This window comes from Pinus tabuliformis, chromosome 5_1 (assembly GCF_031772625.1).
Source record: "Pinus tabuliformis cultivar Carrire ecotype Pingquan chromosome 5_1, CPIR1, whole genome shotgun sequence".
Taxonomy (NCBI): Eukaryota; Viridiplantae; Streptophyta; class Pinopsida; order Pinales; family Pinaceae; genus Pinus; species Pinus tabuliformis.
In genome coordinates this window covers 515,507,174-515,527,571 of record NC_142305.1, presented here as the reverse complement: position 1 = coordinate 515,527,571, position 20,398 = coordinate 515,507,174, and the positions used below count along the sequence as shown (strand labels likewise).

Here is a 20,398-nt window from a genome sequence, read left to right as displayed (position 1 = left end):
TCCTCTTTAATGTATGAAACATATCTTAATAGGTTTGTAAATTCTTCCAGAAACTTGTCCATACTTAGCTATACAAACCTCAAATCATGAATTTTTTTTAGCTCAGACATCCTAATATCCTTCAATTAGATATTTTTCTTCGAATTGTTTCTCAAATTCTTCCCATGTGACTATATTTTCTTCTATTATGTGCACTATTTTTTCTTCCTCCCACTGTAGTAAAGATTTTCCTTGCAATCAGTACGCTACTAATTTGACCTTTAAATTGTTGGTGTATTCATATAATTGAAAATACCTAGTGATATTCAATTGCAAAGCTTCCACATCTTCTTCTTTTTCTCCAAGAAATGTAGAAGGTCTAACATTTTTGAATTCTCCCTAGAGTTTTATTTTCTTTTCTTTTCTTGATTTAGTAGATTTTGGAATTTTTTTATCTAATTCTTCTTCACTTTTAGGTTTGTCATATATTCATTTTTTGATTTATTGTGTTCATTTTTAGTATGTTTCCACTTCAAGGGGTCATATATGTCCCCTTATAGGTCTTTTTTTATAGGTTTATGTGTTGACTTCTTAGCCAAGTCTTTAATGAGCTTCACCTACTTTGCACTTGCCTTCAATAAATTCTCATTGTTGGCCCTGATATTGGCTAATTCGTATCATGAATCTCTTACAAATTCCATAAATTAGGCTATTAGAGGTGCACTCTCATCTCCCATTTGAACCCACATATGTTCTCCTTCACCAAGATATATGGAAAAAGGTTCTACCATTACTACACTTTCTCTCTTCTTAGTTTTGTGCATCATCACAACAAAATCAAAATTACTATTTTTCTAAACAAATCATTTTCTACAAAATATTTACATTGTGGTTTTTCCCTTAAGCCTCAATTTTGAACCTACAACCCTAATAAAACATGTAACATACCACTATTTCACACCCAAAAAAATGAAAATTTATTATATTTCTATAATTAGTAAGTGGAACTATACCTTTAACTACTTTGGTCCTCATCATCATTATATTTTTCTTAGATGAAAAAATCAAGGAATTTAATTTCATTTTCTATTACTTTAATTAAGTCAAGAAAAGAATGACACCATAATTTCATTTAGTATTCATTGACTTCTACACCTCTATAAGGTTTTTAAATTACCTTCACATAAATAGATTTTATGTTTGAATTATATATGGTATTTCACGGGTTCACAACACTATAATGAACGATATGTTATACTAAAATATTATTTCATTAATGATATTATCCATACCTATAGATATATATACATATTGCAACCATTCAAACATAGATTCTTCACTGAATACTATATACACAACCTAATTATTGCCTCACGAACATAGAGCACACTAAGATTATTTACTTGTATTGTTTTTATATATTGCATGACCATACCTCAAGTCTTATATATAATGGTTTTCGTATGGCATGGGTGATCTATGACACATGGCACCACCATGCAAAATCCATGCATGTCCTTAGCCTTACGATTGCACATGGGGTCACATGAATCCACTATCCGCGGTTTGGATTGATAGTTTTGGCTAGATTGTTGAATCTGACAGTACAGAAATTCCTCAAACTTTACCACAAGGTAAGAAAACCTTAGAAACCATTCATTTGGATCATTCTTGATGTATTTTGTGGCCATATCACCACTCTACATGACTTTGTAATGTAGCCCATGTTTCTCAGCAATTTCGCCTAGGTTTCACATGTTTGTTTAATATTCTGCCATGATTATCATGAAGGAAGTCACTTTTCATTCTATTAGTAGAGGTAACATCATTTTTTTTTTGAATTCACTCAATAGGTTCATTTATTCATTCATAAGTAACATCATTTCCTTGTTTTTGTGATTAAATTTCTTCAAATAAAGATGGTTTCCATGGAATGATTTGCTTTCCATTACTATATTTTATTTCATGGCTCCCATCATGAGGTAACCATACATTTACTCTCTATCTTCTTGTGAATTTTGACATTTTCATTTTTATGGCTTAAAGTCATATAACCCTCACACTAGTTGTACGAAAGGGTGCAATGAGGATTGTTATTCAACTATCTTATGTACTTCATCTTATAATAACCTTGGTAGTATTTTATTTACTTTAATTTAATTTTCACACACTCACGCGTGCACACACACACACATATCATTTATTTTCTAGCCTTGGGTTGTGTATCAATCTAGGGTTCATCTTTGAACCATGGCCTCGTTGATCCAAATGGATGTTAGTGGCCACCCACCTATCCCACTTGGACCCTACCACTATCTCTTTCAGTTTTTCTATTTCCCTAATTGTAGCACGATTTACTATTTTTGGCATTTTCTTCTGGTCCAGAATTTCTGAAGCCGTTTTGAGGCCCTAAACGACATTTTTTTGGCAAAATTGCTTTGGCAATTTCCATGGAAATCGCATCGACAATTGTATTCCTTAGAGAGATATTTCCAACGAGGTATCATATGCCTCAAATAAACATAATATGACCAATTTACAACCTTGGGAAATTGGCTGCCCAACTAACCCAAACAAGGCCCATAAACGCTTGGTGTTACATCTCCTCGGGTTAGGATTTTGGTTGTTGAGGGATTTTTCTTATTGTTCAAGAATAAAGAGGCCCTTGAACCTCATTGCAACTTAATTCAGAGGCATGTAGCCGCCACATCTTTTCTTAGAGATAAGCTACCATCACTTGAGCTACTCTTATTTCCATTTTGTTTGTCAACATATTTCAGTATTTCATATTAATGAAATGAAGTGTTATTTCGATTACATCTGCCTATTTATGGTTATATCTGTAATTTTTTACATTCCTATTTAAATTTGGATCACTTGTAATAGGGATTACCACTCCTTGGCACATTTTTCATTTGTTCTAGTTATTTTTATTCATAATAGGAGTGATTCTTCCTTTTGGTTTCATTTAGAAATTGGGGTTTCTTGCACTGTAACCATACTTTTTTAATACTAGATTCAGATGACTCTTTTGGTCACACTTATCTACATATAAACCACCAAATTTCATACACAATATTTCTATTTAATAACTATTTTTTTATTTATTATATTTGGTTCTCATAGAGTATTATATTAATGTTTAACGTTTCTTTGCACATCGAGTTATATATTACACGAGGGATAAAAAATGGAATCTACAATTAGGTACACCATTTTTTCTATTGAATTTCATTATTGTTAGTTTCATGGGTCTATGCACATTCTTTCTTAATTTTAATCCATCTTCAACTTATATACTATTGCATGTATGATACTTAACTGGAAGCATTCGAATTCTTAACTTGCAATAGTTTCTTCTCTTATTTCTAAAGTTAACCTTGACTTCCTTGTTCCACAAGTTAGTCGAACTATCCTACCATCTTCTTGTCTAAGTTTGACTAAACCTTCTTTGGTTACAATTACTCAAAAAACTTGGGTGCTAATTATGTAGTTTCTTTGGTTTTGTATTTATCTAATGGTTGTCAGAGTGAATGACTATTCTACTCTATTTATTTTAATTAACCAGGCTAAGAGCTTGTTACCTTTCATAATTCTCACGAGTAGAAAATGAGAAATTAGTGACTAGGTGACAAAAAACGTTACTCACCACAACTTTTCCAAGTGGAATACTATGAAAAATGAGCAATTTTAAGTGACTCAATTGAAAATGACAAACATAAATGACCAATTTAGTCTCAGATTAAAATATATGACTAGATAATAAGTAATACAAGTAAAAATGACTAACGTGAATGACTAATTTAGTCTAGGAACAAAAATACGACTACCTAACAAGTACTACAATAATACAAATCAGTTGTTTATGTTATTCATTTTAATTGTCACTTAAACAATCTAAAATTACAAGTGATAGGGGCTTTAAATGTTGTTATAGATTGTCTGAAAGGTTATACTTCCTTAAACACTTCTTTATTGGATCAGTGGATGATTAGAGCTATGGAGCCTATTAGAATATTCAGGGTTATATCCTTTATCACATTCACAGGGAATTAAATTCAAAGGGTGACAAATTATTCAAAATGGGAGTGGACTTACAACTTGGTCAAATACATTATGAAGAATACTTGTAGGGAGAAGTGTTGTGTAATGTACCTCATTTGAACACAATTTTTTCCCCACTAGCATAAATACAATTTAACATCAATTCCTCTTCATCTTGACATATTTCTTCATGATGTAATTGGAATACTAATCATATTTTTCATTTAAATTTATGAGTATTATGTTGACACCTAACACCTTTACAATGAACTCTCCTAGTTTCATATACATAATTAGAATTTCATTACTTTAAACTCATTTATTGTATATCCATGTCTATGTTCTAATTAGAAAAAAATTGTTTTTAAGTCCATCATTTTTTCCTTTTATTCACCCAACTCTTATCTCTATATATTAAGCTTTAATAATTTTATGCCACTTAAAAATAAACCTTAATAATATTATGCCACTTAAAAATTAAAAAAAATTAATTGTCCACTTCAACCAATAAAAAATTATATATAAACAACACACAATCAATTACAAAATCTTGGCAGACAAACTTGAAAAAAACATTACAAAAGATTGGTTGAAAATATTTGAAAAATAAATTAGAAAAACTTGGTGGAAAAACTGCAATGTAGAATGATAACGAGATTTTCAAATTTGGGTGCTGCAATTGGGTGGACTTTTTTCGAGCTCTACGCTCTCTAAGAATTGGTTCATTTAGTCAACTCCATGTTTTGGAAATTTATTTTTGTGTTTTTGAATTGGTTATTAGAGAAACTAAAAATGGTAACAATGAACCATGATAATAATGGTTGGGCAGCTGAACAGTGAGGAGTAAGCATGCACAAATCAACAATTAAGTCAAAGCATAAGAGGATTGACTCAATAGATTGGCTCACTAGATCGAAACTACAGATCCTTTCCAAAGCTAAAAACCCTTCCTTATCAAAACTAAAGACCCTTCCTCCTCCTCCACTACTTATGTTTCTGAGCGGATATAATATCATGCCACTAAGACGACTGATTCCTATCCCACTTATTTAGACCCTTAATGATATTTTTAGGTGCAACTTTCATCACCAGTTGGTTCAGCACAACATGCTCCGAATGAAGTAAGCAAGTCTACATCTAGTAAAAATGGAATTCGGTCAAAGCTTGGTGCATGTATGCAGATGCTTGGTAGCATGCAAATTTTTTAGTCATAGACATAGTCCATATTCATTGTTGAGCTTCTATGGTATTTTTGTTTCTCATGTTTATCAATAAAACTCTTTGTATGATGATTACTTTAATTTAACTCTTCAAGGAATTAGAATGAATATCATTGATAAGTGAATACGAGAGCAACCTAAACACAATATGAATATTATCCCAATTCAACAACAAATGTTTTCTTCTTTAGTTTGTATATTAGTGCTTCGACTTCCTTTGGTTCCCACTGATTGCATGTCTTCCTAAAGCCTATCAATTCATAAAATTTGTAGAATCGAATAGAACAATAAGTGAATTATCTAACTGCCTTCTATTTTTAAACGATACTATAATTTTCATTTTCTAATTGAGATAGAATTTCATTTAATTTCAAACTAGAGGCACATGTTAAAATAAGTTAGCATCTGTGATGAGATGTAAAAAACAAAAACTTAAGACATTTTGTCGACATCATGACAATATGCTTTAAGGCATTCTTTGACAATATATAACGAAATCATTATAGTGACATAGTTCATTTGGCTCATATAATCACTTCAAGGAGTCAAATGTAGGCGATACAAAAATAGAAGAAATGCTAAGGAAAATTTGATTTGATTTTAACCTGGCAAATCTTAGGCTTCAACAAAAACTTCATGTGTACTAGGCACCCCAATTCTCTCTGTGCATATCCCTTATTCAAGGTATGTTCCATGTTAATGTGCCTATTTATCTCTATGGCTTGAGAGGTTCTAGAACAAATTTTAGAGATTGACAAATAAAGCATCTAAATAGTTATCATCCTGCTAAAGGGTTAGGAAGATATGTTCCATCAGTACATGTAGGCTATCAATTTACAAAGTTAATCCACATGCTAATTCTTCCAATCAAAGAACAACAACTTAGACTAGATATCCAAATGTTGCCTTGTACAACTTAATTTCTTCCTACAAGGATATAATTCAAGCTTATGCTTAAAGCATGCTTCACTTAGCATCACCAATAATTGCCACATGAACAATATCCATCCTTGAAATGATGGTAACAGTTTGCATCCCTCTCAATGATTTTGCTAGGAACAATCCTAGAAATGAACTTAGTTGTAGAGTGAAAACCAGCACATACTCGTAGGTTCTTAACAATTTGAATGGTTGTTCTAGGAGACATGTTTAAAAACCCAAATTAAATGGCCAACTTCTCACTATTGTAGAAAAAACAATTCCCCTTCTCCTCCTTCATAGCATTTAGTACAAACCTCTTGTCAGGAACATACACAACCACCTTCATCTCCCAAGATAACATTGAATAGATTTCCTCTGTTTATGGATGTGACCTATTTGTTGCAAGGAAAACATGTATTTGTCTATTGATCTCAATCAAACTACACCCAAGAGTCTTTTTTATGCACCTATCTTGCATAATCTTTTGTATTGTTTCAATGTTAATCCCCCTACCGGATGAAACATAAATATTTGAGAGAAGCACATAAGGGTTGATTGTTAGGGTCCAACTCAAAAAGGCATTCTTCCATGCATTCTGCTAGCTTCATATTAATATGTATTTTACAGGCACCAAGAAAACAACTCCATACAACTACATTAGGTTTTATTGGCATTTTATTGATAAAGTCTTGTGCTTCATACAAGCACCTAGCTCGGCCAAGAAGGTCAACCATACATATATAGTGCTCCATCACAGGTGTGATCTGATAACATTTTCTCATGTAGTTAAAATATTTATAGCATTCATCAACTAGACCTGCATGATTACATGCAAATAAAACACGAAGGTCACATGATTTGGGTTCATCCCACAATGGTTCATTTTTTCAAAGAGTTTGAGGGCTTCCTTTCCATAGCCATGCATTGCATATCTTGCAATCATTTCATTCCATGAGACTATATCTCAATGAGGCATTTTCTCACATAATTTAGCTGCCTTATGAATACACCCACATTTTTCATACATGTCTATCAAGGCATTCACTACATAATGACTCAAGTACATTATTGAAGACCGAACATAGTTACTTTTTCCAACAATAGAAGCTATGCCATAGGATGCCATGTGATTAATTTGTATTGGAATTCTTCTCAATTGGAGGTTTCCCCCTTGAAGAGGCAAAGTAAACATTGCTTCCTATTTAGAATGTCAATAAATTTTTGCCTATTGCTACAACTTCAATACTTTGATTCTCTTTTATTTTCTCTCTGCAGTTGCATTTCTATCATCGTTTCTCTAAGTTTTTTGTTTAGCTATCAAAGTACATCACAGTAACAAAAAATAATGCCTCTCCCACAAGCAAGTCATCCTTTTACAACTTTTTTACCCTCCTGCTTTATTTATGTCTAGTCATGTTATGTTGTATACAGTGTACACTGTGAACACAATTGTACAAGCATTTCAATTCTCAAAGGCCTTACCTTACAAATGTACAAGAATTTCAATTCTCAAAGGAATTACCTTACAAATGGACAAGAATTTAAATTCTCAAAGGCTTTACTATACAAATGTACAAGCATTTCAATTCTCAAAGGCTTTACCATACAACTAGTCCTAAAGTTTTCATCTCTGAGAAAAAGAAAAGTAAATAAATTCTTGCTTAAAACTAAAAAGACAAGGCATCTTAAGTTCAAAGAAAAATTGTTATTTGATGTCTCATATAGTGGCTGACAACCAATTTTGGCCTTGATATAATCAAATGTACTCCTCTATGCTAATTTCAGACCATGCTCTACTTATTGTCCTAGCTTGTTCCTAGCAAAAAATGATCAAACATAAAGATACTGGTTTGGCCCAAATTTATGATCGGTGTCTAGTGAAAAATCTAGCTAAACCATTGATAGTTAATTTGATTTGAAATCTTTTTTTCTGCCATCAATAATGTAGAATAAATATTGATATATTAATATCTTTGGTGATACACTGTTTCAGAAATAATCAGGAGTTGTTAATAGTGTTTTGGAATACAAATGCCCATATGTTGAAAGGGGTGTCAATTGTTTAGTCATATGAATCTAGTTCTTTGAGTGTACATGAAGCAAAAAAAATTCATTTTAGAGTGAGCAGTAAATTAAGGGTTAAGGTGTGAAAAACCCCAAACATTGAATGTTCAAAGCCCTTATATTGAATGCCCCATCTAAAAAGACAATACCTCAGGAATAATATATCATACAAAATTGAACAAGCACTAAAATTATGGATTAGAAGATATATATATTATAAACATGACTCTAAATCACAATCTGTTACTGATAAAGGAAAATAAAAAAGAATACCATTTCAAAATAGCAACAATATCATGCTTGGAAAATTAATACATATATGTGCAATGGGAAGATGGTGAAGGTGAAAAAGAATGAATCATGCCTCCAACTTGAAGCTTGAACACTGCACAGAAGTCAAAAAAATATTTCCCACATCCCCTATCATTGAATTAGAGTGAAAACTTACTTCCAATAATGCTCTGGCTGCAACCTTTACAGTTTCATGCCCTGCTATCTCTTTGTAATTATTTTCTAAAAAGTCTCTGATAGAATTTGAATTTCTTGCCGTTGCATTTTCCTTCCATGTTGAAAATGTACAGACAGATATTTATGGTAAATAGAAGGACCACCTGTATATGGATCAATGCCTACAATGAGCATGGACAAACCAAAGGGTCTCATACCACCACTTTGGGTGTACTTATGCTGAAGACCTGCAATGTAGCAAGTGATATATTCCATACTAACATGATCCTCAATAGTAAGTCTATGACTTGGATACTCAATTCTAGCCTTATTAATTAGAACACAAGCATCTTCATTGAGCCCCGTACAAGACAATGCAATGTCGTTATCTCAATTTACAATTTTCTGTACTGTTATGTAAGGCTAATGTTTTGTTGCATTTTAGAACTCATGGATCCCTGGAATTTATGCCTGGAAAGAAAGTGGGGATGAGTGATGTTTGTTACCCAGATAGTTTGATAGGAAATATCCACAACATATACTACTATGTTGCAAATAATCCTTCTGAAGATACTATAGCCAAACATCGTAGTTATGCTAATGCAATAAGTCACCTAAAACCTCCAGCAGAGAATGCTAGCTTATACAAATATTTAAAACTGCTGAGTGAACTCATAGATTCATACCAGTCACTAAAGGAGAGTGGAAGAGGCACACAGATAGTCAACAATATCATCAGTACTAGTAAAAAATGCAACCTTGACAAAGATGTTGCCTTGCCTGAGGAAGGTACAAAACGTCTAGCTAAAGAGAGGGATTTTGTAGTGGGTAGAGTATATAGTAAGATCATGGAGATATAATCTCGATTGTTAGCCTGTGGCCTGCATGTTATTGGATAACCACCTACTGCAATGGAAGTTGTAGCTACTCTAGTTAACAGAACTACCCTAAATAGACATGAGGATGAAATCTATTATTTGCTAGGGATTCTTGCAGAAGAAGTATACCGAAATATAGAATATATTTATAGAAATAATGATAGTGGAATCCTTAAAGATGTAGAGTTGTTAGAGTAGATAACAAAAGCATCCCAAGGGGCCATATCTGCATTTTTTGATAGGACAACAAACAAGAGAGGTCAAGTGGTCAATGTTGTAGAGACGATTGGTTCATTTCTTGGATTTGGAAGAAAGGAGCCTTGGCATCAGCTTCCAAAGAAGCCACATTATTACTAGTGATGATGGTAACTATGTGACTGTTGCCAAAGGTGCAAAGGTTGTGCCAATATTTTCATGTGAGTTATATTTTTCCACCCCTGTGGAGCATTTGTTGTATGATCTAATAATAAATAATTATCTGATTGATGTTTTTGTTTCCTTAACTAGGTTTTCCCTTGTGAGTGAACCTACTAGATATGATCATCCTTCTGCTAGACAAGCTTTGTCCAAGCTTGATGTTCCCTACATTGTGGCCTTGCCACTAGTGTTCCAGACTACAAAGGAATGGATTATCAACACTTTGGGATTGCACCCAATTCAAGTTGCATTGTAGGTTGCTCTTCCCGATCTTGATGGTGGTTTGGAGCTGATTTTTTTCTCAGGTTATGATACAAGAACAAGATGGTTTCATTATTTTTATGAACACTATTTCATCAAGTTCATACATTAGATAATCTGTTCATAATCTAATTTGTGTAGAAATTTTAACCTTGTTTTGAAACTCATATTATAATTACATCGATGTTAGAATACCAAAACAAGGCCATGGTTCCATACAAATATATATGATCAAAGTTACTAAAAATATTAGCATGTATATATTCAATAACATGATCCTCTTGGCACCTCACCTAAGGGTTTGTAGAAACAAATTGATTCCTTATCCAACTCTTGTGATCTTTGATCATTGACATTTGAACTTAGTAAGACTAAGGTTATGATCTTCAACATGTCTTAGTGTGCTCTCTTTGACTACCATTTTTATGATGGAGGGGATGTGATCGAGATTAGTACAACCTACACATACTTGGGGGTCAGATATTAGGAGTATAGCTTAGCTTGGGACATGATTTCTAGCCCCAACGTACTAAGGAATATGGTTTTCCTGGCTGAAGAAAAAGTGCTCTACGAGATCTCTTTCAAGATGCACCTATTTGGACATGTTCATTAGATATATGAACCTTTATGCCTTCTGTTAGTGTCTAAGAGTCACCAATGATCAAATATACTCTTTTAGTGTCATTGTATAAAGTCCTAGGTCAAATTGTTATATTTTCAAATAGAATTTGATCATTGGTCAGTGTGTAGGTCATTACTACTCCCTCCATATTCAAGGTCATAAAATTCCACCATGGTCTTGTCATCACTCCTTGTGATGAGTCACCAAAAGAGTGTCTTGGTCATCATTGAAGGTCATCATATCATTATCATGCATATTTTAAAGGTTCAAAGTTCCAAATCATGATTTCACATGTGCATTTGGTTGCATCATTAGGCCAAGTCATAAAAAGTCATGTAGGGACATGTAATCACTATATTCACCATCATGGGAGATAGTAAGTAGGAAAAAATGTTAAAAAATATTTAAAAGGTACATTCATCCCACATGGAGATGTAACATTTCCAAATAGAGCAATAAATCTGCAATACACTACCTCATTGTGTCATTTCATAAAAGGACATGTGATGTCACACCATCACGAAAGAAAAAAATCAACATTCAAGCAATAAAATGACCATAAAAACATTCAAAATATTCATTCCATCCTCTAACAACACTTATCCACCATTTTGCTTCATCTCAGCCATCAGAACCAAGATTTTTTCATCATAAAACCCTTTGCCATCGAGCACATTGTGCTTTGCACTAGCACATTGCGTTTTTAGGTTTGGAGGACAAAGAGAGTAACAACATGGTTCATTACTCATTCTAAAGGTTTCAGATACTCCTAAGAAAGTAAGTAATCCTTTCATCACCTCTTTCATGCAGTCATTCCTCACAAAAATTGAATTGAAATCCCTCTCCTAGGGTTTCGCTACACTTTTAGCTTTCATTGGTTTTTTCTTTATCTCATAGAGAATTTCCCTAGTTTTTCTACCCCATTACCTTGTATACACCTATAAAACCTTCCCCAATCATTTCCCACACTTATTTATTTCATTCCATCATTTTTCCCCAAAAACCCTAGCTCACGCTACGCTTCTGCTGCGTTTTTGGGTTATCACTGTGTTTTCCCTCTTTCACCCCCTTTCCTTCACTCAAATTGAGGAATTCCACTTTCATTGCCTTCCCAAAAAATTTCCCTAATGCCCATAATTTCATCAGAAATTATCATATCCCACTTCCCCTTAATTCCCTCTAACCAAGTTGCTACGTTTTTAGCTCTGTGTTGATATCCTATAGAAACACAATAGCTAGTTGTTGAACCAAAGTAAAGCTTAGATTATGAACAAATGGGAAAGTATTTTTGAAAATGGGAGGAGGTTTTTTTTCATAACATTCCTAATAAAAATAAAATCTCTCATTTTTTTAATATAATTTATGATTTTGGAGATATTCCCAAAATACAAGTTACTACAACAGGGTCGTTGTGTTTTTGACTTCGTTTTTGATCATCATTTTCAAAAGCGGTTTCTGACCAAATGAAGATGGACTTTGGAAAAAAAAATGAGGTTTTTGTTAAGGATAACCCCAGTCAGAATAACTTCCTTCTCTTTGTACACAGGTTTCATGTATTTGGATATATTAAAATGTTTTGGAGGCCTATTTCAGAAAATCAAATTCTCCAACTTAATTTCCCGTTTTAGTCATTATTGTTTGGCACAAATTCCAAGAATATGGGAATGAATTTCGCAGAATGGAGAGATTGTTTTCTTCAAAACAACCTTACTTAAAAAAATCTCTCCCAATTTTTTAAATTTTTTTATTTTTAAATAGATATCACTCCATCTTTGACCCTTGTTGTTTCACTCCGCTCTTGGAGGATTCATTTCACTTTTGGATAGTTCAACTTCAAGTCGATTTTAAGGGGCTTGGAGCAGGTTTTTGCAGTGCTTGATGACTCTATTGTGTATTAGACTTATTCATATTTCCAACCATACCATTTTCAGTAGCTAAGTCATCCAGGAAGGCATCCAAATTACCCTCCAAAATTCATTGCGCTTCTGCACTAGCACGGTCTGCTCTTATGGGAAAGCCAATTTTCAAGTTTTGCTTGGTCAAAGTCAAATTTTGTCAATGTAATTTGTCTTATAATGATTTTAAATGATTTAATTAAGTGTCATAGTGATGGTAATATTCATTTCATGTCAAATCCATTTTAATTAATGCTTTCAAAGTCAACTAAGTTAGTTAAGTCTAAAGAGGGAGTTGGTTGCTAACCTCCCTAGTTTTAGGTATGGTTAGAGATTTTGATGTAAATAGTTCCTATGATGATTGAATCAAACCCTGATAGGGGGAGATTAGTTTTTCATATATATATGTAGCTGGTTCCCATTCAAATCAGGGGTTGGAAATTTGGGAGTGAGAGCCTTAGAGCTAGTGTACACTTCGCAGGAATAATGCAAGCAGTTGCAGCTATTATCTTGGGATTCTTGTGGTATGTTTTTGTGAAAGTGTTTTTCCTCTGTTTTATCATCAAATTGAATATATATTTCTCCTTATCTCCATACTTATTCTTTCTTGTGATCATCTCATAGGTTTTTAACAAAATTTGTAAGTCTTATGCTCTGTTTTGATGAGATTTTCATGTTATGCATTCTTTCTTATGATAAATGAATTCATAAGTTTATGCTCATTTTGCTCCTAAGTTCCTTATTTCATCCATATACCACAATGAAAATTCCAGTATTCCACTGATCATACCTAACTTTCCCCATTGTATCTCTACAATTGATCTTTAGAAACTCTAACCTAGTTCCCAGACACATGACCATGGTCCAACAAACCCTAAATTCAAACTGTATTGAGTTGAACATCTAGCCTAAGATATATTTACCCTCCAAGCCATTTTATTGGCTCTGAGATTGCAGAGAGAGCCCTCTCTTATTTGGTAGGGCTATCTACCAAATCCAAAGTTGGTTTGAGGTTACCTCCGTTAATCTCCTTTCTCAGCGTTGGGACACTAAGGAGTGCTAATAGCTTCAAGGGTTGGGGACTTGGCTTGCTTTGGGTTGATTGGGCTAAGATACAAAGATTCTAAACCCTTATATTATGATTTTTCATCTACTACAAACATTCAATTCCTCAATCTATCATCTAGGTGGATTTCAGGGTATTACTTTAATAGACCCCTCTTTATTGTAATTGTTGTGATTTCTTCTTAATTTCTTCAGTTAGTGGCCATTTCTATCAATCGACTTACCCTTTCTAGGTAATATTTAGACACTCTAGGTCAACTCCTATTATCTAAATGAGACTTAACGTAGGATATTAGAGAGGATATCTAAAAGCTACATCCAAATCACTTGGATTTCCCTCCTTGAGAGCATTAGATTGAATATGTAATTTTATTATTTTGAGTGCTTTATGTAGCTAAGTGAATCTTATTGTTAGGCCTATCTATACTAATGGATATTCGATGCACAAACTTAGGATTCCCCTTAGCTCATTCCGAGTGGGATCCCACTAGTTATTGTTTGAGATAGCTCACTGCGTCACACACCTCAAAGGGAATTTTCATCTATGTGACTTACAAGAGATCAAGTTGGGAGAGCACATTATCTTCAAATATTCCATATATTAGGAGATGGCACTATTACATATTTATTTGATATATTCTTGACCGATAACACTTGTTTTTTGGTTGTTTTTTCATGAATCACATCTTATTCATAAATTTTAAATTTCTGTGTGTTGCATAGACTCTATAGGCCAGGGACTAGGCACTAGGTCTTCCCTAGCTTCCCATTTTAAATATTAAAAGACAAAAACAATATTATTTTGTAAATATTTTTTTTTATCATTTGAAGGACAGATCTACAAGATTATCATGGATTCCTCCCTTATGATGGAGGAGAGCTAGCCTTATGTGAGAACTATGATCACCAAGGTGACAACGGGTGATGTACTCAAATAACTTTTGGGTTTTTAGTTAATAATTGAATCTATATTTTGAAGCATAGATTTCAAAGGTAGAAATGAAGTGATTTTCTCCTTGGATTGATGGAATGAATTTAAGCACTTATTTCATTTCTTAACAAACCATCATTTGGTTGATGTTATGCTTCTTTTGATTTTGAGAAAGAAGCCACCACAAGATATTTGAAAGCTTTTGTGGCTTCCTCAAAGGGTGGATCAAAGGAGGAGAGGGAGCCACCCCACCTTAGGGAAGTCATGGCTATTCCTAAGAATAGAGAACTTGAGAGAGCAAACCTAGGTGTGCAAGGTTTTGTCTCTATTAATTGTAGGATTTTAACAATCAAATCTATATTTGGCATGATATTTAGCTTTGAACAATTTGCATGCTTAATGTAAGTGTGTTTTCCTAAAGTAACAACCTCCAGTACTTTGTATAATTGGGACATTGGTACATTCTATAAGTTAAAACACTCTTTCAGTTATTATGGCATTCCTTTTTAACATTTAGAAAGACATGACAATTAAGGTGATTAGACATTTGTGTCAATTGTGCCATTTTCCTGAATGCATATATTTTCAATATGTTGTAGTTTTCATCTGTAGTGTTCTCTTCCACTAAGTCTCACCTGAGAAGGGATCAAATTTCTGGTTCTACAGTCTAAAATAAGCCATTTGGAAGGAAATGAAAAATAATAACTGGTTTTTATATGTGAGAACCATTGCAACAAATACATCTTGTTCTTGTTTCTCTCTGGAGCCTTTTATTTGTAATATTGTAGACATTTACTCATACATATGTATTAGTTAGGCTTCAACATGCCCCTTAATTTTGATCATCAATAGACACAAGGTTATCTACATGGTAAAATTCCATGTTGGTATGTTGTGATAAATAAAATGCTTAACAACATTCTTCATGCTTTATAGTGATAAAATTACATTTGTAAAATTTATGTGACACATATTACACTTTAATTTTGTGTACATTATATATTGTAAATTTGATAGGTTGAGCTTCAATATATTCAGGATTATGAAGGGGTCAATACAAGAATTGGACTAACACCATCTCCAGTAACAAATTTCTCAAGAGTAATTGGAAATACAAATGTTTCTGTAGGGGGTGAATTTTCTTTCTACATTGTGTCAAGAAACTTCTTGAAATATGATGAAGGCTTCAATATTTCAAAGCTTGATTTTGTTTCTTCTTTGACCTTGTAAGATTTGGTCATTACCATTATTTTAAACTGAAATCGTGAACCTTAGTGGGTTTTTTGGTACAATATAGGGGCAATTGCAAACTTTTTTGTGAAGTGTTGCATAGAAAGTTTTTTGGTGTCATACTAAAAGTAACTCCTGCTTTGCGGAACTGGTAAGGGTGATACCTCGAAGGAATCTTACCTGCACATTGTTAGTCCTCTAAAAGGGACTATTGTTGGAGCATAAATATCACACATATTTTCAAGGAACACAAATATGTTCACCATAGGCACTCAACATGCTTTGGACCCACTAACAACAATTAAGGGGTGCTTCAATAATTATGAAATGGAAATTGAACTACTTCAACATGAGTAGAGGCCTAAAATTTTTGTTACTCTTTCTGGTGAGGTTGAAACCAAAGCCTTTCAAAACCATGCAAAGGTGGGGTTATCTCTGGTTTTGAGGACTTGAAGGATCTATCATGGATATGCACTATTTTTTATAGATTTAAGTGAAGGTCTATGCCAAATTTTGACTGGAATTTTTTATTTTTTCCTTTCACAATAATTATTTCAGTTCATGTATTTCCTTTTCTATTGAGATATTCCATAACCATGGGCCATCAAAGGTTGCTTAGACTTCCACCCAATTTTGGATGGGGTAGATAACTCTGTTGGCCACATTAAATTCATGCAATATTTGCATATTTCCTCATTTGTTGAGATAGACTACAACCATGGGAAATCAAGGTTGTTAATACTTCCACCCACTTTTGGATGAGGTAGATAACTTCATTAGCCATATTAATTTAGTAACATTTCTTCGGGTGGTTTTGAACCCCGTTTTGTGCACAAAAGGTGCTTTGATTTAACCATTTGAACACAACCCACCTAAGAGGATTTTGAGCAGTTCGCTTCGATTTGTTTTAATATACAATTTGACTATTTATTTGCTAGATAAATTGTGAGAGTCTTGTGAAAATATCCTTGATAGATCCTATGTGTAAAACCACCACCAATGAGAATAGAGAGTCAGGCAAAATATTGAGTAATGGCAAGGGGTAATCAAGAAATATATCTTCGCTTTCCTCATCCAAGATATCATGAAAATATTTTGGATCATGCAACTGGTTGCATTGTAATCAAAGGTTATTCTATAATTTTTATTCTTTCTAGGAATTTTTTGAATTGTTTTCTTTTAGCTACTTATTCCCATGTGGTACATTCATTGAATGAGAATTGTGTTCTATGATTTTCTTTACTACAGACCCATTGGATAATATTTTTAAAATGATTACATTTCAAGCTAATAAATATGATATTGTGGTTAATGCTTGCTTCTATCATATAAGTTTAGATAAAAAAAAATTCATGTAATTATTAGTAAATGCATTGAAGCATTGTTAAGCACCTAGCATAGAGACCTGCAAAAATAGATAATGAAGTTAAGCATCGTGGTTTTATGATGTATGAGCATGAGAGTATTGCATATAAATATGTTGCAACATAGATAAATGATTGGAAAGAAGTGGTTGAGGAAAACAAGCAAAAGCCACTACTAAAGACATAATCAGCTACGTGTATGGATTGTGGAATCCCATTTTGTCATCAATTTTTAGTCCACACATAATTTGTTTGCCCCAAAATATTTAATAAAATAGAAAGTGAAACACAATGTAGTTATACAATTCAAATTTCATATGTTATATTCACTATCTGAGTGTTTTCCTTTTTTTATAATGCAAAGCTTCTTAATTACATTCCTTGTTCCTGTATCTTTTTTTTGCTAGATTGTACAATTCTCTATGTTATGAACATGTGAAACATTTTCCTCCATCTAGGATAACAATAGATGTCCTCTTGGGAAAAAAAACCTGAGTGGAATGAATTAGTGCACCGAGGGTGTTGGCGAGAAGAATTTGACCAGTTGTTGGAAACAAACAATTTTCCTAAATTCAATGCACGTGTATGTCTTGCCCCTTGTGACAGTGCATGTGTACTATGAATCATTGAAAATCTAGTACCTATTAAAAGTATTGAATGTGCCATCATTTATAGAACTTTTGAAGAATGTTGGATGGTTCCACCTCCACCTGAGAAGAGGACAGGGTATATTTCTTTCATTTATAATTATTAATTCCATTCTTATGATGCTTATCATTTTGAAAATAATTTTTTTGTTGTCTATGATGTGGTGAACTAGACCTTGATATGGATTGGTCATTTGGTGAAGGAAGAAAGTTTCTATAGTGGGCAGTGGGACAACTAGTTGGGATGCTACTGATCAACTTAATAAAGATTGGCACTCTATCACTATTGATGAATGTGCTGATCGAATTGGAGGTATGATGATGTATGGAGTTCCTAATATGGAAACAGATAAACTTGATGTTGTCCAATGACATCTTGTTATGATGGAAGAGGAAGGTGTTAATTTTGTTGTGAATGTAAATTTTGTAGTTGACTCTCTTTTCTCCAGAGAGAAGCTTCACGCTAAAAATGATGCTTTGCTTTGGGCATGTGGTGCAACAAAACCAAGGTACACTTCTATATTTGATTTCAATTCATATTTTGCTCGTATATATATATATATATATATATATATATATATATATATATATATATATATATATATATATATATATATATATATATATATATATATATATATATATATATATATATATATATATATATATATATATATATATAGCATGGATCTTCCTGTTCCTGGCTATCAATTAATGGGAATATATATTGCTATGGAGTTCCTTCATTCAAATACCAAGAGTTTGTTGGACGATGGATTGCAGGATGGGAAGTTATTTCTGCAAAAGGGAGACGGGCATTATCATTGGAGGAGTTACTAGAATTGATTGTATAGAAACAACCATAAGACTTGGATGCAAAAATGTTGTGAATTTGGAGCTCCTTCCAAAATGCCCTTGATTATCATGCTCTTAGAAATACTTGGTCTCAAGTTTGTCTTTGTTCATCTTCATATAAATAAAAATTAGCTATCTATTATTTTCTAGCATGTTTTACCCTACTACAATTCCATGGTTATGGGTCTTTGTTCACTTTTTTGGCAGTGGCCTAAGTTTTTCCAAGTAGATTATGGCCACCAGGAAGCTATTACCAAGTTTGGTAAAGATCCCAGGTCATATGAAGTGTTGAAAAAAATGTTTATAGCTGATGAAAATGGAAATGTTAAAGGGCTTGAATTGATCAAGGTCAAATGGGAAAAGGATGAGAGTGGAAAGTTCCAATTGAAAGAGATGGAGGGCACAAAGGAGATTATAGAAGCATAACTTATTTTCTTGGCAATGGGATTTCTTGGACCAGAATAGGTAAGCTATATTTTTCTAAGAAACAAATTTGATGTTGAGGTGATATAAAACTTTAAATTTTGATTGATAAGCACAATCTAATGATTTTTTAATAAAATTAGTTTTTTTTTTCCGCTTGGAAAAAGAACAATCTAATGATTTAGGTCCAATATGAATTTAGTTGACAATAGTCATTGCTAGACTATGTTTTCTTCTTCAGAAAATTGAATAATTTAGTGATATTGTAGCATTCCTAATCCATAACATTGGATACACATATTTTCAACATTTATATTATGTGTCTAAAATATGCTCGACATACACCACATTTTCTAGAATTCCTCCATTTACCTCCTCACTCTAATTTCAATTTTTTATTTGGTTTGATAGATTATTGCAGAGAAGATTGATATGGAAAGGGATAACAGGTCAAATTTCAAAGCCAACTTTGGTGATTTTGCAATGAGTATTGATGGTGTTTTTTCTGCTGGTGACTATAGACGTGGACAATCACTTGTTGTTTGGGCCATTACTGAAGGAAGACAAGCAGCTACTTAGATAGGTAAATTTGTGATGAAGGAAGACCAGTTGATCACAACTTGTGAAGATAGAGTGGAGGACAAGGATAAATGCCCAATGTTCACTTTCAAAACATAAGTGGCCTAGTGTTTACGTGTGTCTTTTGTCTACTTGGTGAGATCCTTCAAGGAAAAATTTATGCATAGAATTCTCATTAATATGAAATAAATTGTAGGAAGATTGTTTACAGATTCTATGTTTATTTAATAGCATTGGATTCTACATTACATGTTTATGAACTAATGTTTGAATTTTTCCTGGATACCATGATGGAGGTTTTTAATGGATAAGCTGAGATGATCAAGAGTATAAAACATTTTCAATTTATAAAATCCCTACCAATGTTTTTGTTCAAGAGGTTGTGGAGGACTAAGGATCTGGTAAAGTGGGGGTGAATCTCTCGTATTCTCAAAATATCAAGCTTGTGTTTCGACCCAAGGCTAGATATATTACCTATGCAGCCAATATGGATCAAACTTCCCAGTTTACCATTACATTTTTTGTTAGACGATGCATTTAAAGTAATAGGGTACTT

The 20,398-nt window shown here is 33.1% G+C and overlaps 2 pseudogenes; both read left to right on the top strand.

Moving 5' to 3' along the window:
• Positions 1 to 9,049: 9,049 nt before the first annotated feature.
• Positions 9,050 to 9,910, top strand: LOC149165777 (magnesium-chelatase subunit ChlH, chloroplastic pseudogene; annotated as a pseudogene).
• A 9,110-nt stretch (positions 9,911 to 19,020) lies between these two features.
• LOC149165776 (glutamate synthase 1 [NADH], chloroplastic pseudogene) lies at positions 19,021 to 19,981 on the top strand (annotated as a pseudogene).
• Positions 19,982 to 20,398: the final 417 nt, after the last annotated feature.